The 23,421-nt window shown below is 38.3% G+C and overlaps 1 non-coding gene across 1 annotated transcript; it reads right to left on the bottom strand.

The window, feature by feature from the left end:
- Positions 1-20,281: 20,281 nt before the first annotated feature.
- On the bottom strand, positions 20,282-20,388 carry LOC141675991 (small nucleolar RNA R71). The gene has a single exon (XR_012556606.1). It is a non-coding gene; the product is annotated as a small nucleolar RNA R71 (small nucleolar RNA).
- Positions 20,389-23,421: the final 3,033 nt, after the last annotated feature.

The raw sequence follows: 23,421 nt of genomic DNA, 5'->3' as shown, positions 1-23,421 counted from the left end.
AAAGATGATGACCTCCTTTGCTCTTTTCAGAGTCTTTTTATTGATGGTTTATCGTTAAATTTATCTTAATTAGAAAGACCGTTCATTATAGAGGAGATTAGTTCAGCTTTGGAGGATATGAACTCGTCAAAAGCGCCTGGCCTAGATGGTTTTAATGAAGGATGGATTAAAAGTCTTTGGTTGTGGATTAAGGACCAAAATTTGAATTTCTTTTTAGATTTTTACAATGATGCCAAGATTCCAGGTGGTGATAACTCCTCTTTCTTCTTTCTGCTGCCAAAAGTTCGTGATCCTCAAGTTTTTTCGGAATTTAGGCCTATTAGCCTTATAAATTCGATGTTCAAACTGTTGCTGAAAGTTTTAGCTAACCGCCTTAAACCGGTGCTACCTAAAATTATAATAGATGATCAGTTTGCTTTCATTCAAGGGAGAAGTATCTCAGAATGTATTTTATTGGTTAATGAGATTACTCACTGCATCAAGATTAGTCAAACAGACATGGTGATCTTCAAATTTGATTTTTCAAAAGCCTATAATTCAGTAAACTAGAATTGTTTGATCTATGCCTGCAAATATCTGAATATGGGGACCAAATGGTGTAATTGGATAGAGAAGATCCGAAAATCTGCAAGAATATCGATTTTGATCAACGGTAGTCCTACGTCCGAATTTTCTCCTCAAAGAGGATTAGACAAGGTGATCCTCTTGCTCCGTATTTGTTTCTGATTATTGGTGAAATTTTGAATAGATTGGTTAAAAAAGCCCAACATCTGAATATCATCCAATGTTTTAAACCAGAAGGATCATATAATTATTTTAATTTGGTTCAATATGCAGATTGATAGTACATATAGCTCCTAGAAGGACTACTCCTAGACTCCCAACCTTATATAGCTCCTGGAAGGACTAGTCCTGCACACTACCAGTCCTGATTGTCCCAGTCCCGCAAGCCCAACCTGGGTAAATCCTAGCACGTGAGACACTAGTCAAAACACATAATGGGGACAACTGTCACACATCAATCATGGGAATAATTATGGCACGTGTCAGAGAATCCTCAGAACATTCCTCAGCCAATCCCGCACTGACACGAGAAAAGCATCCACTCCAGCCAGGTGTCCTCCGCTCCTAGAACTAATGGCTACGATTTAAAGGTACCAACCGCAAAACCCTATCCTTGGGCTATAAATAGCCCAAGAAGGTAAGGTTTTGGGGTTAATCACTCTCTCACACTCATACACATACACAGCTACCTTCATTCATATCTATCTTCATCTTCCCCAAAAGCGAGTTCTTACTCTCACGCCGGAGGCGCCGCGGGACTCAAACCCCCCTTCCGGTGTTGTTTTGTAGGAACCCCACCACATCAGCGAATGATCCAGGAACGACGATGAAGGAGCAGCCCCGCCACCAAGGAGTTATCATTTGGCGCTAGAAGGAGGGGCTCTCCATCCTTGAGTCTCGGTGCCGCTGGATTCACCTTCATCAGCAAACTCTTGAAAGAGTCCATTTATTCAACTTGTAAGAACCCAAGCAACCAACCTCTTCCATAAGAATGAATGTTGTTTATTTAAGCCACGTTTGTGTGTGCTCGTTATTTTAGGCCACGTTTGTGTGAGCCTGTTTTGTTGATTTAAGCCACGTTTGTGCGAGCTATTGTTAGTTTTAACCGTTGTTGCTCTAGTTTAAATATCGTATTTGTGTTCTACTTCCTTGTTGAGTGCTCCCATGAGATTGTTTAAACTACTCCCAGGAAGCTATTTGTTGGTATTTGTTGTTATTCTGGGTAGTTTTTGCAATTTTCAGAAAAGCAACCTTAGATCGATATTCTCTGTAGCATATTGTTGTTAGTTGTTGTTGGTATTGTTGAGAAATGGCAAGATCAGGAAAGCATACCTCTGGGAGACCATCTGCTAGTACTCAGGTCCAGGAGCCGGACCACTCCCTGGCCCTTGATCCAGGAGTCGAGAGAGAAATATTCCAGGAGCAACCACTGCACACTCCCGTCATTGTAAACACCAGGGATGCCAGAAGCCTTATTGAGCTTAAGCAGTATAAATACACCAATGTCCCAGTAGCTGAAGAGCACATGGACAACCTTACAAGTGATGAAATATCAGAAGCAATCAGACTATACAGGCAGGAGCAGACCCGACTCCAAGAAGAAGCCAAACTCGAGGAGGAACCGGAGGAGTCCGGGGATTCCCAGCAATCTAAGAGATCTGTTTTTGACCGAACCGGAACCAAGGGGAAGAAAGCAAAAAAGGATCAGGGTAATAAGAAAGAAGCAGAAGCTGCTAAGCAGAGAAGGTTGGAAGAGATGCAGGAGGAAATCAGAAAAGAGAAAGAAGCAAAGCTCGAGCTAAAGAAAAGAAGCCACCACTAGTCCGGACAAGATATTAGTCAGAACTAGAGCAACCATATTTACTTAGAATTAATTTTTTAAGTAAAGAAGCCACCACTAGTCCGAACAAGATATTAGTCAGGACTAGAGCAACCATATTTACTTAGAATTAATTTTTTAAGTAAAGAAGCCACCACTAGTCTGGACAAGATATTAGTCAGGACTAGAGCAACCATATTTACTTAGAATTAATTTTCTAAGTAAAGAAGCCACCACTAGTTCGAACAAGATATTAGTCAGGACTAGAGCAATCATATTTACTTAGAATTAATTTTCTAATTAAAGAAGCCACCACTAGTCCGGACAAGATATTAGTCAGGACTAGAGCAACCATATTTACTTAGAATTAATTTTCTAAGTAAAGAAGCCACCACTAATCCGGACAAGATATTCTTCACGACTAGATCAACCATATTTACTTAGAATTAATTTTCTAAACAAAAAAGCCACCACTAGTCCGGACAAGCTATTAGTCAGGACTAGAGCAACCATTTTTTACTTAGAATTAATTTTCCAAAAATCAAACACTAGTCCGGACAAGCTATTAGTCAGGACTAGAGCAACCACTTTTACTTAGAATTAATTTTCTAAACAAAAAAGCCACCACTAGTCCGGATAAAGCTATTAATCAGGACTAGAGCAACCATTTTTACTTGAAATTAATTTTCTAAAATACCACCACTAGTCCGGACAAGCTATCAGTCAGGACTAGAGCCGCCATTTTTACTTAGAATTAATTTTCTAAAAAACCAACACTAGTCCGGACAAGCTATTAGTCAGGACTAGAGCAACCACTTTTACTTAGAATTAATTTTCTAAACAAAAAAGCCACCACTAGTCCGGATAATTTATTAGTCAGGACTAGAGCAACCATATTTACTTAGAATTAATTTTCTAAGTAAAGAAACCACCACTAGTCCGGAAAAATTATTAGTCAGGACTAGAGCAACCATATTTACTTAAAATTATTTTCTAAATAAAACTAAGCAACCTCTAGTCCGGACTAAATATGAGTCTGGACTACAGCAAACAAATTCACTTAGAACTATTTTCTAAGTAAAACTAAGCAACCACTAGTCCAGACTAACCATGAGTCTGGACTAGAGCAAACATAGTTACTTAGAATTATTTTTTTTAAGGCAAAAGCATCCACTAGTCCAGCAACACCCCAGTCCAGCAATACCCCGGGTCCCGCAACACACTAGTCCAGCAACACCCGGGTCCAGCAACAACCAGGTCCAAGGACACCGTGGTCGAGGAACGCCCTGGTCTAGCAACAACACCTAGGTCCTACAACACCTTGGTCCAGCAACACCCGAGTCCAACAATAACATCTAGGTCCCGCAACACCCGGGTCCAGCAACACCTGGGTCCAGCAATACCCCGGGTCCCGCAACACCCGGGTCTAGCAACAACCAGGTTCAAGAACACCGAGGTCGAGGAACGCTCAGGTCCAGCAACAAACGTAGGTCCTACTACAACACCTTGGTCCCGCAAGACCCTAATTCAGCAATACCCGGGTCCAACAACAACCAGGTCCAAGGATAACCAACTTTAGTCCTGATGGCTGCACTCAATGCAACCCAGATTGGGTGGCAAGAAAAGCTCAAATTCCTCTCAAGAAATCAAACCTTAGTCCAGATTGGATGAACTCAACTCAATCCGGACTAAAGGCAAGCAAAGCTCAAATTCTCCTAAGGACAACCAACATTAGTCCTGATTGGCTGAACTCAACGCAATCCGGACTGGGGGGCAAGAAAAGCTCAACTCCTTCCAAAGACAACCACCTTAGTCTTGATTCGCCGAACTCAGCGCAATCCAGACTGGGGGTAAGAAAAGCTCAACTTCTTCTAAAGACAACCACCTTAGTCTTGATTCGCCGAACTCAACGCAATCCGGACTGGGGGGCAAGAAAAGCTCAACTCCTGCTAAAGATAACCACCTTAGTCCTGATTCCCCGAACTCAACGCAATCTGGACTGGGGGGCAAGAAAAGCTCAACTCCTTCCAAAGACAACCACCTTAGTCCTGATTCGTCGAACTCAGCGCAATCCGGACTAGGGACAAGAAAAGCTCAACTCCTTCCAAAGACAACCACCTTAGCCCTGATTTGCCGAACTCAACGCAATCCGGACTGGGGGGAAAGAAAAGATCAAATCCTGCTAAAGACAACCACCTTAGTCCTGATTCCTCAAACTCAAAGCAATCCGGACTGGGGGGGGCAAGAAAAGCTCAACTCCTTCCAAAGACAACCACCTTAGTCCTGATTCGCCAAACTCAGCGCAACCCGGACTCGGGAGCAAGAAAACCTCAACTCCTTCCAAAGACAACCACCTTAGTCCTGATTCGCCGAACTCAGCGCAATCCGGATTGGGGGCAAGAAAAGCTCAACAAAAATTCTTTTAAACAAAACAATCAAAAGCTCATGTTCTAAGAACAAATCGAAATTTACTCCCCCATCCAGAAAATCTGCATAAGGGATTGGGGGCACATGATAGTACATATAGCTCCTAGAAGAACTACTCCTAGACTCTCAACCCTATATAGCTCCTGGAAGGACTAGTCCTGCACACTACTAGTCCTGACTGTCCCAGTCCCGCAAGCCCAACCTGGGTAAATCCCAGCACGTGAGACACTGGTCCAAGCACATGATGGGGATAACTGTCACACATCAATCATGGGAATAATAATGGCACGTGTCAGAGGATCCTCAGAACATTCCTTGGCCAATCCCGCACTGACATGTGTAAAGCATCCACTCCAGCCATGTGTCCTCCGCTCCTAGAACCAATGGCTACGATTTAAAGGTACCAACCCCAAAACCCTATCCTTGGGCTATAAATAGCCCAAGAAGGTAAGGTTTTGGGGTTAATCATTCTCTCGCACTTATACACACACACATGTACCTTCATTCATATCTATCTTCATCTTCCCCAAAAGCGAGTTCTTACTCTCACGCCGGAGGCACCACGGGACTCAAACCCCCCTTCCGGTGTTATTTTATAGGAACCCCACCACAGCTACACCACCACAGCAGCGAAGGATCCAGGCATGGTGATGAAGGAGCAGCCCCGCCACCAAGGAGTTATCACAGATGATATGATTTTTTTCTCTAATAATGACCCTAAATATACATGGGGTCTTAAGAAGGTTATACTTCTCTTCCAAGTTATCTCGAGGTTAAGGGTTAATTTTTATAAGAGTTGTTTTTTCATGGCAAGAATAATTCTGATAAACTTGGGATTGGTTGTAAGATGCTTAGGTGTAAGGCTGGGAAAATCCCATTTTTGTATATGGGAGCCTGCGTTGGTGCAAATATTAACAGTAAAAAATTCTGGCAACCTCTTATAGAAAAATTTGAAGCTTCTTTCAGAAGATGGAGGAGTGAGTCTTTGAATTTGGTGGGGAGAACGATTTTGACTCAAGCAACTCTTAACAACCTTCCAGCTTACTCATTTTCCTTGACAATCATCCCAAAAGGTATTGTCAATTATATAGACAAAGTAAGAAGAATCTTCTTATGGGGTAACATAGGAGATCGGGGTGAGATGAAGAAAGGTTTACACCCTATCAAGTGGGATAGGGTTTGTGGTAGTAAAAAGAGTGGTGGCTTAGGTATTAAGAACTTGGAGGTTAAAAACTTAGCTCATTTTACTAAATGGTGGTGGATTTTTCATACTGAGAAAGATAGCAAGTGGATTGAATTTATTCTCAACAAATATGGTATTGAGAACCTATTTGATTTTTCCGAGCCTAAGAGCCCGATGTCCGGAATGTTTAGTCACATTTGGATATTATCTAGGAATGATAAGGTTCATCAGTGGATTGATTTTGAGTTAAGTGGAAGATAGGAAATGGATTGAGTATTAAATTTGGAAGCATAGATGGGTTGGAGATAAACCTTTATGCTTAAGCTTCAGGAACATGTATGAGATCTCTCAGTTTAAAAATGATAACTTGAATGATGTTATTAGCATGTTGAGTCATATTAGTTCATAGACTAATGGGTGCAATCGTCAGCTGCTGATAAGTAGATTTTACATCTACTTGAAATGCTTGATTACAAGCTTAAATTGATGTTTCAGAGTCAAGTTATTGGTATTTTTGATATGTTTTTGTGTTATTACATTTCAGGCATCAGTTAAATGAAGAAATGAGCTTTTCAAGGAAATATTCTAAAAAGAGCTAAGAATTGGAATCCTAGGCCATTCTCAAGTTGAAGAGCATCTTATTAGCTTCGCGTGAGCAGTTGAATCGCCTAATTCTGACGAGCAGAACTCAAGATACGTCCAAAAGAAGAATGAGTAGAAAAATCGAGAAACCAGCGCGCCCGTCCCGACTTTCTGCCAGAAAACCAGCGCGCCCGCGCTGAATTGAGCGCGGCCGCCCCGCCCTTTTTACCCCATAATCCTGATTTTAGTAGAATTTGATGATTTTGAGGGTCCAGGTCCACTAGGGGCTTATATATTGTGGTAAAAAGACGTTTTTAACAACAAGGAGACCATGGAAAGCGATACTGTTAGGTCCCAATTTGTTTGTAGAAGGGGGGGTTGAATGCAAACAATACCGTTTAATCGAATAAAATGCGGAATAAAATTGTGAAACAAAATTCAAGTTAAATAAAACTTTTATTAAACTTGAAAGGTGTTACAACTACGGTATCGGTTACAAGGGATTAATCTCAAATCAATTATTACAAATCTAGAATAAATTCGACATGAACTTTTTCTATTTTTGTAATTAAAAGATCAAATGCTAAATGCGATTTGAGATTAAGTTCTAGGGATTTTAATCCGCTAGATTGATACACAAGAACAAGATAAGTATTTCTAGTTGATTGGATTTAACTTTACAATCTAGAAATTGATCTTGAAGTTGCAGATGAGATGTAATATTTTTCTGCTCCTTTTTCTTTTTGTTCTTGAGTTTTTGTTCTGTTTTTCTTGATTGATTATCATTTGAATGTCCTCTGCTGCTTTTATCAAACAACACAGCCGAATAGATTGAATTGGAATGACAATCCTTTAAGCTTGTGAGACTTTCGGTAGGACAATGTTTACAACTAGCAAGACAATTAAAATGAGCTAGCAAGACTTTCGGTATGACTATTGATTGTCATACCGATTGTCATATTAGTTCAAATAAATTATCTTGCTGAATTAATAACAGATTTTAATCTAAACAGAAATTCTAATAAGACAATTAAATGTATTGGCATGACATCCGGTATGACTATCAATTGTCATACCGATTGTCATACTAGTTCAAATGAATTGTCTTGCTGAATTTAAGCAGATTTTAAACCAATTAAAATCTTGTAAATCCTTAATATTAATTCTAAATTAATTAATCAATTTAATTTAATTAATCAATAAATTAAACTTTGCAGATATAATTTATTTTCTTAATTAAATTATATGACTTAATTAATTAATAGAGAATTAATACTAACCCTGAGCAGCATCCATTCTTCTGACAATCTTCTGAAAGTCACTGAGACTTATGAATCAATTCCGCCACTCGATGCTGACACTCGATGTACTGGGACATATGCCTTTCAATCTCCCCCTATTTGCTTGTTAGACAATAACAACAAATACCTAGAGGATAACTCAACTAACAAATAAGAAAAAGATATAAACAGTAATGTAAAGTAAATAGCAGAAAAGTTCTGGATTATATTTAACATTTTCCAGATTCCAAATGAAATTTACAAGTGAATACAAGATAGATGTTCCTCTAGCCTGAACATATAACTACATTAGACTATCTTGATTCATAAAGCTCTAATCATATTACATTGAATTTTGAGCTAATTGACTTCAGTTGTCTTCTCTTCTGACTTCACCTTCTTCTAAATCTTGAAGCAATTCCTTGTCAAAGACACGATCCTTTTCTGAAGTGAAGCTTGCTGGTCTGACTGGTTGAACTCCAACTGACTTCAGCTTATTCTTGAGTTGATTGTATCTTTTAACATTCTTTTCACAATAAGCTTGAATCAAGTCAGCAGCTTGAGTCTTCAACATGGATGAATATCCAGCAGTTCTCAAATGATGTTCCATCCAGACCAGATGCTTAGCTGAGTAGTCTTTAAGAGATTGTACATCTAGCTGACAGATTTGAAGACAATCAGACTTAAAGAATCTCACCTGATGAGGATTGTTGACAACTTGAGGACTAGCCCTACTGGCAAACTCTTTAAGCCTTTCTCGAAGAACTTCATTCAATTCTGAGCTTCTTTTGACTTTGTTTAAAAGAACCCAAATCTCTGACAAAGAACGATTCTCAAATAGATGAAGTGACACCTTGAAAGATCCTTCACTCTGACAATATACAAAAATGCTCATCTCATTTAGGGATCTATCAAAAGCAGCTGTGATTCTTGAGACTTCAGTCTTGATAGCATTCGTGTACATGTCATTGTTAGGATTTGAGATTTCCAGCTTGTCAAGAAGATGTAAGAACTGCCTATCATTGTTAGTGCTCAGCTGAGGCATATCAAGTACTCTCCTAGCTTCATCCCATTTTTCACCAATTTTTAGTCTGACATCTCTTCTCCTTTCTTGAGCCTTAATGTCATGAAGACGTTGCTTTTGAAGAGTTTCTGTTCTTTGTATGTCTTTCCTCCTGTCAATGATCTGAGAGACCTTCTTGAGTTCAGCTTCTTTTCTTTTCATCTCTGACTGCTCCTTCTGAAATTCTTTCTCAAACATAGGATCCACTGTATCTTCCTCTTCCCAATCTTCAAAATCACTTTCCTCTTCAGCTTCAAATAACCCATCTTTATCTTCCTGAACTGGTTCAGTGGGAATGTCAAAAATATCAAAGTCATCCTGTTCTCCACTGTAGTAGACATCATCAGCCTTTCCTTTGTTTCCAGCAGAGGTATCTTTTTCTTTCCCTTTGGCACTACTCCCTTTCTTCTCCCCCTTAGTTGAGGGATCCTCTTCTGATCTTCCTTTGGAACCTCCATCACCTCCAGAGCCTGATCCTCCACCAGACGGTCCTTCAAAATAAGCTCTTTGTTCTTCATTAGGGCAATGAGAATTCTTGATCATGTAATATAGGTGCTTCATCCCTTCATTGAGATGTTCCATGCCCGTCTCTATCTTTAGAAATCTTGAGGAGTCCAGTGAATGATTCATCTCAACGAGGTCTTCAAGAGAAGTCATTCTTGTATGCAGAGAGCAGAAGTTGGATATGTCATCAGCTGATAAAGTTGGAGTGTCCTGAATAGAATTGAGCTTTGGTATTACAGTGGTCTTTAGATCTGAGATGTCATTCCTTATGATTGCAAGCTGATTGTTGACAGAGGTGGAAGAAGAAGACCGTTCAACCACTTGTGCTTTGAATGCTTGAGCTTCAGCTTTGCTTTTAGCAAGTTCTTCTTTTAGGGCAGCAATCTGAGCTAACAGGTTTACAGTATCAGTGTCTGTGTGTGCTCTCACCTGAATTTCACTCGTGTTTGGTTCACTCACCTCACGTGCATGTGTTTCTCTCAATATAATTGCTCGTGAGGAGTCTTCCTGTTGCTGTTCTTCTGTACCTGCATTAAAAATCACCCTAGCCTCTTCAAGAGAGGTCAGTGGTGGTGCAATGGGAATTCGCGAGTCCCGATCCTCAGTCAATACTATCAAATCTTTTGGAATAGATGTCTGAATTGCTTCAGGGATAGATTGACCGAGTTGCCCTCCACTTTTTCCAGATAAATCTGCGAGTGGAGAATCCCATAAGGGAGCCAGAGGTGTTGGATCTGGGAGGGGAGAAAATGACTCTATTAAAGATGGCGGAGAGTCAGATTTTCCCTCTGAAGCATGTGACTGCTCTTCTGCCGTAACTATGGCAGGCACTGTAACCGACTCTACGTGCACTCCTCGCTGTGTGTCCTGAGTATGAGCTGGGGAAGTGTATGGTTCCATTGTGAGTAATGGAATTGTGCTTGACTCAGTACAAGATGCCATGGCCCTATGGCGAATTTCAATAGATGCATCCTGTTGAGAGAATGCCTCTGGTAACTGTTCATTGGCCATTTCAAAGTCCATGTCCTGTTGGGAGGACAAGGATGGGCTTTCAGATACCTCAGAATATGTTCTTCTTTTCTTAGGAGGAGGCAGAACTGAGGGTTCACTCATATTTAACAATTTACTACTTCCTAGTAATCTTCTGGGTAACATTTTAGACAGTGGGGGAGAGGTTGAGATAGAATGTGACTCTGTGTTTGGCTCTATGACCTGGGATTGAAGCTGTGGTTCTACAACTTCATGGTCAGCCCTATCAACCACTGGGGGTCGTTCAACAGAAGTAGGAAGGGAGTGAGAGTGAGGAATTACTACCTGTAATGGAAGAGCATCTGATGTTGGAGGAGCCTGGGTGGCTTGAACCACTGGAGGTTGATGTTGCTGTTCATGGCCGGGAAGATTGAAAATAGGTAAAGGAATATAAGTGGCCATGAAAGCAGATACAAGTACTGGAACTTGCATGAATTTGAAGGTTGTGTCTTGGCGAGTGTAAATCTTTTTGCTAACTGGAGGGGGTTCGGTTACTGCAGAGTTAGCAAAAAGGGCTTTGTGTTCAGGTGTGAGAAGATGATCTGCTATAAGCATGAGAAAACGAGCATAGTAACATGATACCCTACGATTTGTAGAATGATCACGTAAAGCAGAAGTTAGACGTCTCAAGAGAATGGGAAAAAGTAGTTTGCCAAAATTGATCCTTTGATTGAAAACAACCGCAAGACCAATATACTGCAGAGTGGAAGTGATGTTATGAAAATTGGATTTTGTGCAGTTGGCAAACACTTTGGAAAGTGTATCGAAGAAAATATCCCATTCAGACACCAAATTTGATTTAGAAAGTTTGGTTAAATTGATTACCCCCTGATAGTGAATAGCATTGAAAAAATTTGTGATATCATTTTCAGAGGGTAAATTACAGAAATTGTCTAGTGGAAAATTTAACGCACGATTGACAACTGTTTCATCAACTAAATACTGTGTGTTTGCGACGGTGAATGAAAAAGATTTTGAATCATCGGCCACAGTAGAGATTGTGCAAATCAGTCTAAGTAGATCGACGTTTAAAATCACATTTGATTTAATAGCAGAGCTAACAATCGAATGGTCATTTAAAAATCTAATCCATGGCTTAAATTTTTCAACATCACATTTTTCCGGATTAAAATAACCAACCTGATTATGCGCGACAATTTGGAAATTGAGAGCCATTTAAAATAATAATAAGACACACGCTTTCAGAATTTTAAGAATAATATTAAGAAAATTCGAATTAATTAAATTTATTTAATAATTCGAATTAAATTAATTATAATCGAAAAATTTAGACAGAAATGTATCTCGTTAAAATTCCTAACTCACAAACACAGTTTTGAAAGACCAAACGACACAAATCAGAAATTAAAATAAGAAATAAAAATGCTCAAAATCAACAAACACAAATTGAAATAAAATATAGATTTAACAAAAATTCAACAGCACCTTTGTATGTATATACTTGTATGTATATACCACAAAGTGATGAATTAGTATGCTGAGTAAAAACTCGAGCAAAGGAGAATCAAAACAGATTTGAAGATGTTTTTGATCGAAGAGAGAGAAGAGAGAGAATGAGGAAACTGTTCGAATTTTTGAAAGAAAAGAAAACTGTTGTGATGGTTAAAAAAAAACAACAAACGCCTTTATATAACAGCTGGTATGACAATCCTGGATTGTCATACCGATTGTCATACCAGGCAAAAGAAAGAAAATAACCGAAAAGAATAAGAATAAAACAAGTGATAATATATAACTGGTATGACAATCTGATAGTCATACCGATTGTCATACCAGTATAAAATAAAATAAAATATATATATATACCGATTGTCTTGCCAGTATAAAACTATACTGAAAAACATTGAAATGACAATTATATTCGCAAATGACTTTCAGCAAGACAATTTCAATTGTCTTGCCGATTGTCATTCTGGAAATAAAAGGATTTCACACAGAATTAATATGAAAATAAGTATATATATATATATATAAGTACTGAAATGATTTTCAGCAAGACAATTTCAATTGTCTTGCCGATTGTCATTTCAGTAGAAAGACACTCAAATATGTACATAAATTATATAACAAAATATCAAAACTGAAATACAGACCTATAATATTTACAGAACCAAAGACAATATATCAGAATTTATTATTTTTTATTCCAAAAATAGATTTCTATTGAATTTTAGCAAATAAAATTCATAGTAAAATATGTTTAGAGGAAATAAAATATTCTGAGATATTTTAAATTAACAAGTAGGGAAAATAAAAATAGATAAGATAATATATATTACATAGAAATAAGCAAGAAATATGATAAAATGATAAAATAAATTTGCAAATGAATTTTTCATTTATGAAAAATTCATTTGTAAATTCATTCAAGAACAGATCTCAGATATTAACTAAATTAATCACTAAAACTATTCAACATGCCCAATTTACCAACTAATCTGGTAAATGTGGATTCGTCAAGTGGTTTAGTGAAAATATCTGCTATTTGTTCTTCTGTTGAAACAAAAAATAGTTCAACAGTACCATTCATGACGTGCTCTCTAATAAAATGATACCTGATGTCAATGTGCTTTGTCCTCGAGTGCTGCACAGGGTTGTTGGTGATGGCTATTGCACTTGTATTGTCACATAAAATAGGAATCTTGTTCAATACAGAGCCATAGTCTCGTAGTTGGTTCCTAATCCACAAGATCTGAGCACAGCAGCTTCCAGCAGCAATATATTCAGCCTCGGCCGTTGAGTTGGAAACTGTTTGCTGTTTCTTGCTGTACCATGAGACTAGCCTGCTTCCTAGGAATTGACAACTTCCTGAGGTGCTTTTCCTATCAACAACACTTCCTGCATAATCTGAATCTGTATATCCGACAAGGTTAAAACCAGATTCTTTAGGGTACCAAATACCTAGATTTGGTGTTCCCTTAAGATATCTTAAGATTCGTTTTACAGCAACGAGATGAATATCTCTAGGATCCGCTTGGAACCTTGCACATAAACATGTAGCATACATAATATCTGGTCTACTTGCAGTAAGATAGAGTAACGAGCCAATCATACCTCTGTAGCTTATGACATCTACCTTAATGGAGTTTTCACATGGTCCAAGCTTGACAGCTGTAGTTGATGGAGTCCTTGCTGATGCAGAATCCTCTAGATTGTACTTTTTGAGGAGTTCCTTGAGATACTTGGATTGACAAATAAATGTTCCATCTAACCTTTGATTTACTTGTAATCCAAGAAAGAACTTCAGCTCTCCCATCATGCTCATTTCAAACTTGCTGTGCATTAACTTAGCAAATCTCTTACAGAGATTATCATTAGTAGACCTAAATATTATATCATCCACATAGACTTGGACTAAAATAGTATCCTTCTTATGTGTTTTAGAAAAGAGAGTTTTGTCTATGACACCTCTAATAAAGCTATTTTCAATAAGAAATTCAGAGAGAGTGTCATACCATTTTCTTGGAGACTGTTTTAGCCCATAGATAGCCTTGAAAAGAAAGAAGACAAAATACAAATGATCTGGATCTTCAAAACCAGGAGGTTGCTCTACATATACCTCTTCATCCAGCTTTCCATTCAGAAAGGCGCTCTTGACATCCATTTGATAAACTTTAAAGTTTGAAAATGCTGCGAATGCCAGAAATATCCTGATGGCCTCAAGTCTAGCCACTGGAGCATAGGTTTCATCATAATCAATGCCTTCAGCTTGAGAATACCCTTTAGCTACCAGTCTTGCCTTGTTTCTTGTAACCACACCATCTTCATCTAGTTTATTCCTGAATACCCACCTAGTACCAACAACTTTCTTGTGTACAGGCCTAGGTACCAGTTTCCAGACTTGTTGACTTTCAAACTGATTGAGTTCATCTTGCATAGCAATCACCCAATCTGGATCAGTCAGTGCTTCTTCAATTTTCTTAGGTTCCATCTCAGAAAGAAATCCTGAGAACAGACACTCATTTTGAGTAGCACGTCTAGTTCTGACTCCAACATCTGGATCACCAATAATCAACTCAAAAGGGTGAGCTTTATTCCAGACAGTCTGTCTTGGAAGATTTGATCTTGATGATTCGCCTTGAAATTCATTGTGATGTTGTGTCCTACTAGATGATCCTTCAGCATCTCCCCCTGAGTTGTTGCCATGTTGACTTGAAGATTCTCCATCAGTATCAGTGGTATCTTCATTGTTGCCAAAGTTTCCATCACTATTACCTTGAGTATCATCAGGATTAACAGGTTCTTCACCAGCAACAACCTCAGGTTCTTGACCATGTTCTGATTCTGAATCTGACGTATCATCAAACTTCAGTTTCTCAGAAGGATCTTCAGTTTGGATACTAGGGAGTTTAGTGTCATCAAATGTAACATTGACACTTTCAGTTACTTTGTGTTGATCAATGATATACACTCTATATGATCTTCTTCCATATCCAACAAAAATACCCTCATATGCCTTTGCCTCGAACTTACCACGACGATCATCTCCATCCTTGAGCACGAAGCATCTGGCACCAAATACATGAAAGTATTTGATAGAAGGTTTCTGTTCATTCAAAATCTCATAAGGAGTTTTCATGAAGTCTTTGTTGATTAGAGTTCGATTCTGAGTATAACATGCAGTATTGACAGCTTCAGCCCAAAAGTACATTGGAAGACCTGATTCACTTAACATCGTTCTTGCAGCTTCAATCAATGTACGATTCTTCCTTTCTACCACTCCATTTTGCTGAGGGGTTCTAGGAGCTGAAAATTGTCTGGTAATCCCTTTGTCTGTACAGAATCCATTGAGAAGTACATTCTTGAATTCTGTCCCATTATCTGACCTTATTGCTCTAACAGGGACGTTAGAATCTAACTCAATCATCTTGATATGATCAATCACAACTTGTGGTGTTTCATCCTTAGAGTGAAGAAATAAAACCCACGTATACTTGGAATAGTCATCAACTATCACAAGACAGTAACACTTCTTTGATATAGAAAGGATATTAACTGGACCAAATAAATCCATGTGCAATAATTGCAGAACACCAGTTATGGAAGATGTGTCAGTGCCTTTGTGACTTGCTTTCTTTGACTTTCCTTTCTGGCAAGCCTCACATAGTCCTCCTGGAGAAAATTCCAGCTGAGGCAGACCTCTTACCAATTCTCTTTTGACAAGAGAATTCATTGTTTTGAAATTGAGATGGGAAAGTCTCTTGTGCCATAGCCAACTCTCATCTGACGATGCCTTTGCATAGAAACAATTGACTTCAAGATTGCTTCCAGAGTTCATGTCAGCTACGAACAGATTTCCTTTCCGGATTCCCATTAAGGAGGGTTTTTCACTTTTCTTGTGCAGAATCTAACACTTCAGCTTGTCGAATAAAACATTGTAGCCGTTGTCACAGAACTGACTAATGCTAAGCAGATTGTGTTCAAGTCCTTGCACAACATATACATTTTCAATGATAACATTTCCAGCTTGCAAACAGCCATATCCCTCCGTTGAACCTTTGCTGTTATCTCCAAAGGTAACCACTGGGCCAGCTTTCTCAACCATATTTGATAGCAGGGCTCTATCTCCGGTCATATGTCTTGACGATCCGCTGTCAAGAATCCACACTATCGGTTGTACCTGTTTAATGCCCTCTTTTCTTGACGATGAGGTGCTTGCATCACTAGCCATGAGAGCAAGATTCCCAACTTCTTCATCTTCACTGTCAGTATCATCCCAGCTTCTTCCCTTTGCCAGGTACGCCCTTTCAGATTTACTCTTCTGATTAGAATCGTAAGAGTTCTTCCTAGCTTGTTTTGGCTTCCTGCATTCTGTGGCAAAGTGTCCCAACTCATTACAATTGAAGCATCGAATGGTGCTTCGATCAACCATCCCTGTTTTATACCCACCACTGCTGGTGTTAGAGGATGAAGATCCACCTTTCTGGAATCTGTTGTAGTTGGACTTGTACTTGAACTTGGGATTCCTTTTGAATCTGACATTTGAGAATCTCTTGACAATCAGGGCCATTGACTCATCCTCCAATTGCTCCAGTTCTTCCAAGGAATAATAATCATCTCCTGATTGATTTGTAGTAGGAGAATCAAATTCTGCTACTATCACATTATCTTCAACCTTGGAAGACTGTACCATTCTTTCTGACTGTTGAGATTGTTGTTGATATTGTGGTTGTTGTTGTTGTTCATCAGCTACTAGAGCAGTAGACGTGCTGACCACTCTTCCTTTCCCGTAAACTTCCTTCTGCTGAATCTGCTCCAACTCATAAGTCTTTAACACACCATAGAGCCTTTCCAAAGAAATCTCACTCAGATCTCTTGCTTCTCTTATGGCAGTGATTCTATGTTCGAGATGAGTTGGCAGTGTTAAAAGGAACTTTTTGTTGACCTCCCTGATTGAATAGTATTTACCATTAATGTTCAGGTTGTTGATCAATGCATTGTACCTCTCAAACACTTCAGTGATTCCTTCTCCTGGATTGGATTTAAAGTATTCATACTCAGAGGTTAGGATTTCTAGTTTGTTCTCCCTAACTTCCTCTGTGCCTTCATTAATAATCTCAATAGTTTCCCAGATATGTTTGGAATCTTTACAATTCATCACATGTCTATTCATCAGGGGATTAAGGGAATCTACTAAGATTAATTGAAGGCTAGCATCCAGGGAAGCTTCTTCTATTTCAGCAGGAGAGAAGTCCTCAGGATCCTTCACGTAAGTTCTCGCTTTGGTGATCACCACATCATTTTCTATTACCTCTGGTTCCATAACAATAGGAATTTTTGGACCCTTCTTCAACACTTGCAAATATTTGGGATTAGCAACCTGTAAAAACAGTAGCATCTTCTTCTTCCACATAACATAATTTTCTTTATCGAAAAGTGGAATTTTAACGGTTCCAACTTTTTGTGTAGTCATTATGAATTTTTTGAGTGAAAAAAAAATTCAAGAAGTGAAAGAAACACAAAAGTCTAGGATCTAGATTTGTACGTTAATCAGAAGGCTCTGATACCAATTGTTATGTCCCAATTTGTTTGTAGAAGGGGGGTTGAATGCAAACAATACCGTTTAATCGAATAAAATGCGGAATAAAATTGTGAAACAAAATTCAAGTTAAATAAAACTTTTATTAAACTTGAAAGGTGTTACAACTACGGTATCGGTTACAAGGGATTAATCTCAAATCAATTATTACAAATCTAGAATAAATTCGACATGAACTTTTTCTATTTTTGTAATTAAAAGATCAAATGCTAAATGCGATTTGAGATTAAGTTCTAGGGATTTTAATCCGCTAGATTGATACACAAGAACAAGATAAGTATTTCTAGTTGATTGGATTTAACTTTACAATCTAGAAATTGATCTTGAAGTTGCAGATGAGATGTAATATTTTTCTGCTCCTTTTTCTTTTTGTTCTTGAGTTTTTGTTCTGTTTTTCTTGATTGATTATCATTTGAATGTCCTCTGCTGCTTTTATCAAACAACACAGCCGAATAGATTGAATTGGAATGACAATCCTTTAAGCTTGTGAGACTTTCGGTAGGACAATGTTTACAACTAGCAAGACAATTAAAATGAGCTAGCAAGACTTTCGGTATGACTATTGATTGTCATACCGATTGTCATATTAGTTCAAATAAATTATCTTGCTGAATTAATAACAGATTTTAATCTAAACAGAAATTCTAATAAGACAATTAAATGTATTGGCATGACATCCGGTATGACTATCAATTGTCATACCGATTGTCATACTAGTTCAAATGAATTGTCTTGCTGAATTTAAGCAGATTTTAAACCAATTAAAATCTTGTAAATCCTTAATATTAATTCTAAATTAATTAATCAATTTAATTTAATTAATCAATAAATTAAACTTTGCAGATATAATTTATTTTCTTAATTAAATTATATGACTTAATTAATTAATAGAGAATTAATACTAACCCTGAGCAGCATCCATTCTTCTGACAATCTTCTGAAAGTCACTGAGACTTATGAATCAATTCCGCCACTTCAATGCTGACACTCGATGTACTGTCTGGTTCATGAGTGACTAACTTTCGTGACGTTTCTTCATGTCTTGACTTTAATATTCTGATTGAATCCTTGTAATAAATCCACGATCTTGATTTATATCACTGAGGCATGATCAAATTCTTGAACTTCTTCCAGTGAATCTTCAAGTCTGCAGATGAACAATGTTTCTTTATTCTTTGACAGATGTTACTTTGTGAGATCTCTCTGATGATAGATCCACTATTTACTTATTACATTCTTATTTGAGTTGAGTTAAATACTCGAATAAACGAGTAGGCTATGACATATGCCTTTCAGATACGAAGACCTAGAAGAGCACAAGACAGCTACGGAGAAGAAGACTTTTGTATTCTTCATTATAGTTATACTTCGGATGCTAGTTTTCGATTTGTCTTTAAACCCTAATACTCTTATTGTGTTTATTATCATGTTTTCATTGGAACCCATGGTGACGATGAGTTCGGTTATGAACTAATCGTTATCGTGGGGTTTCCAACGGATTTATTTATGGATTTCTTTAATTAATTGTTTTGATACCTAAGTGTGTGGTGATTGATTGATATCCTAGTATTGGTTATGCTTATTCATCTTATGTGCGTAGCTAACATATAAGATAGCGTGTTAATCTCTATTGAAGCGATAGTGAATATAGAGGTTTAGAACTTGCCATGCTAGCATAGGTTCATGTATTTATTATGCATGATTCGTATGTAATTTTAACCATCTTACTTGCCCTATGTAATCATGATAGATAACTTGTTCATTAAACCTTTATGTTGTCAAATTCTATAGATATATAGGGTTTCAACATAATTGGTGTCTATTCAGCTTTTATCTCTTTTGTGGATGTCTGGTAGTAGGGTATTCGTACAATGACAGTTGGCGTTTAATAGTTTCGTGTTATCTGATTAGTTGTCATCACCATCGCATGCTAAGGTTAAGAACAATGATTTTGAATGAAGTATTTAATGAAGTTAGAATCCCATATTTGTCTCATATAGTTAATTAAATCACTTTTATTTGTAGTTAATTGCATGTTAGTTTAATCTTAGTTATAAACATCTCAACTTGTTATTGTCTTAGTATTGAGCGATAGCCACACCATTATTGCATAGGTGCATAATCTTAAGTTAACTAAAAAGAGTCTCTGTAGGTACGAATTTGATTTATATCTTATACTACTTGCGAACGCGTATACTTACGTGTAATTTTAGCGCGTATTTTCGCCCTAACAAGTTTTTAGCGCCGCTGCCGGGGACCCGGTGTTAATTTTTAGTTTATAGGCTGGAAATCAGTGGTCGTTAAAGTTCACTGACTCAGACTCTCTTACTTACAAGGTTTACTTTAGTCGTGTGTTTCAGGTACTCTAGTTATCATTGTAATTGGAGAACCAGGAGAAAACCTGAAAACTTTGATGGATTATTCTCAACCGAAGATCAATGACATTCAGTCTAGCATTGTCAGACCAACCATCGCGGCTAATATTTTTGAAATCAAAGCTAGCACAATTCAGATGGTGCGAAATTCAGTCCAGTTTGGGGGTTTTCCAACGGAAGATCCCAATATGCATATTAGGGATTTCATCGAGATCTGCGACACCTTCAAGTTCAATAATGTTTCCGAAGATGCCGTAAAACTGAGACTTTTCCCATTTTCTCTGAGGGATAAAACTAAGAGATGTTTACATTCTCTACCAGCTGGTTCTATCACTACTTGGGAGGATCTTGCTTAGAAGTTTCTTACTAAATTCTTCCCTATGACGAAGACAACTGGACTCAGGAATGCTCTTACTCAATTTGCGCAGCAATCGAGAGAAACTCTATGTGAAGCTTGGGAGCACTACAAGGAGATGCTTAGAAAGTTTCCTCATCATGGCATGCCTGATTGGATGATCATCTATTGTTTTTACAATGGTTTGGGAGCACAGTATTGACCCATGCTTGATGCAGCATCAAGTGGAGTATTATGGGCAAAAAGCTATGAGGAAGCTTATGGTCTAATTGAATTGATGGCTACTAATGAATATCGGTATCCAACATAGAGATTTCCACATGGAAAGGTAGCAAGAGTTCTGGAAGTGGATACAACTATGGCTATCACTGCTCAACTAAAGGCGTTGTATATGAAGATCGATTCTCTGGCTAACTATGGTGTTAATCAGATAACCAGTGTTTGTGAGCTGTGTGCAGGTTCGCATGTGACAGAGCAATGTGCTATATCTAGTGAATCAGCTCAGTTTGTGAGCAACTTTCAGAGATCGCAACAACTAGCTCCAGCCACTTATCATCTGGAAAACTGGAATCATCCTAACTTCAGCTAAAGTAAAAATCAGAATGCGATGCAACAGCCTTATCAGCAGTATGCAGAAAACAATTCAACCCTCCTGGTTTTCAACAACCGCAATATGCACCAAGACAACAACTTCAACTTCAACAACAAACTCATGGAGGTGCAGGTTTATCTTCGAATGAAAAATCTGAATTGGAGGAGTTGCAGCTTATATGCAAAAACCAGGCTCTTATATACAAAAGCCAGGCTGTTTCTAGCAAGACTCTGGAGAACCAACTAGGGCAAATTGCTAATGCCTTATTGAATCGACAATCAGGAACGTTTCCTAGTGATACAGAAGCCAATCCAGACAAGAGGGAAGTTAACGAACAGGTGAACGCCATCACCTTGAGGTCCGGAAAGGTCGCAAGCCCCCAATTTCAGCAAGACGAAGAGTCTGAAAATTCTGTCCCGAATGCAGGTGCATCTGCACTAAAAAAGTGGTGCAGAAGGATGCCGAGGTGGAACCGAAGAAGAAAGCTGTTGAAAGCAATCTTCCTGAGGGTAATACAGGGGATAACAAGGTCTACCCACCTCCGCCATATCCTAAAAGGCTTCAAAAGCATAAGTTCGACAAGCAATTTTCCAAGTTTTTGGAAGTTTTCAAGAAGCTGCATATCAACATACCTTTTTCTGAAGCTCTAGAACAGATGCCGAGCTATGCTAAGTTCATGAAGGGTATTCTATCTTGGAAGCTAAAACTTGAGGAGTTAGAAACCGTTGCTCTAACTGAAGAGTACAGTGCTATGCTGTAATATAAACTACATCCTAAGCTTAAAGATCCAGGAAGCTTCACGATACCTTGCACCATTGGCAATCTGTCATTCGGTAATTGTTTATGTGACTTGGGAGCTAGCATCAATATGATGCCCTTGTCAGTTTTTAAGAAACTTGGATTACCTGATCCAAAACCTGTGAACATGTCTTTGCAGTTGGCTGATTGTTCCATCACCTATCCACGGGGCATTGTGGAGGATGACTTGGTCAAGGTGGACAAACTCATCTTTCCTACCGACTTTGTAATTCTTGACTTTGAGGAGGATAAGAAGATTCCCATTATCTTGGGAAGGCCATTCCTGGCTACAGGCCGAACTATGATCGATGTGCAAAAAGGAGAGCTTACGATAAAGGTTCAAGATCAGAAGGTCACTTTTAGTGTGTTCAAGGAAATAAAGTTACCCACAGATACAGAGCAGTGCTTTAAAGTAGAGTGGGTCGACTCTGTAGTGAATTCGGAACTTAAGCAAGTGCTAAGGTCAGATACTTTAGAGAGATCCTTGACAGGGGAATCTGACAGTGAAGATGAAGAAGGGACAGAGCAACTACAGGTTTTGAATGCATCTCCGTGGAAGAGGAAGTTGGATATGCCATTCGATTCTCTTGGGTTAGTAGAGCTAAAAATTTCTCAGGAGCGTCTCGAGCCGTCTATTGAAGAAGCTCCCACACTTGGGCCCAAAACGCTGCTAAATCATTTAAGTTATGCATTCTTAGGTGCACCTCTTGGCAAGGGGTTTGAATATATTTATGATGTAGAGGGTGGCTGGATGGATCCTCCCGTGCCTACAAAGGGTTCTTCTCATACACAACAGGAAGTTGATAGGTTTGGTCTTGGTGATGCGCAGTTTAGAAGGTTGATTCGGTGTATTGAGGCCATGCATGACATCCACCGACATTTTGCTGAAGATTTGACACACACTCTCGGTACTGTTTTCCGAGACACTGGTGTCGAGGTTGATTGGCCACCCGATCCTCCACCCGAAGAGGGTGATCCGCCCGCTAACTAGGTATGCCTGAAATCCTTATTATTACCTTCAATGAGGACATTAAAAAATTTAAGTTTGGGGATGATAATGTAAGGATTAGTGTGTGTGTGTGTGTCCATGTAGATTCATATCGCATGTTTAGATGTAATTTCATTCATATTTTTGCATGATTGTTCATATAGGATATATTTGTTTGCATTTTTATGTGAGTTCATATAGTTGCATGTGTATGCATATAACATGATCCCTTAGGTTGAGCTATTTCTGATTTATTGGTTGATGTTAATTTGAGTATGGTGATGATGAATAGAGGGTTGTTTAAGTCTTAATGAATTGATTTGCATGCCAGAAAATAAAATTCACAAGTCTTATAGGATTGCTTTTGATCTAGATCATGATCATAATTGTTTATTTGTTGAGATTTAATCACTTGTTTATATCTAAAATTTGTGGTATTCTCTTAATGGAAAAAGAATACTGAATTTTAAACTGGAGAAAAGCTTGGATTTCATTGCTAGTTGTATATACGGCTAGGCGTCAAATAGCTAGTAGCCGGCTTATATTTTTATGAGTAGTCTAGGGTTGAATGAGATGGAGCGAAACACACTCATTCAGAAATTGTTGAAAAAAAGAGAAAAAAAAGAAAAATAAATAAATATGATCAGATTAGTTCTTTAATATTCGAGTTATTAAGTTCTAGGGGACTTTGTGCCTAGTGACCTAAGGCTTTTATAGTCTGAGATCCGCTAACCTAACGCTCACTACATGGGTATTATTGCATAAGTCTTTTGGGACCTCATTCATTACATGATCAGATAAG

The sequence above is a fragment of the Apium graveolens genome, chromosome 7, assembly GCF_009905375.1.
Source record: "Apium graveolens cultivar Ventura chromosome 7, ASM990537v1, whole genome shotgun sequence".
In the NCBI taxonomy this organism is placed as follows: domain Eukaryota; kingdom Viridiplantae; phylum Streptophyta; class Magnoliopsida; order Apiales; family Apiaceae; genus Apium; species Apium graveolens.
Note: the sequence above shows the minus strand (reverse complement) of the source record. Positions and strands in the feature narration are given on the sequence as shown.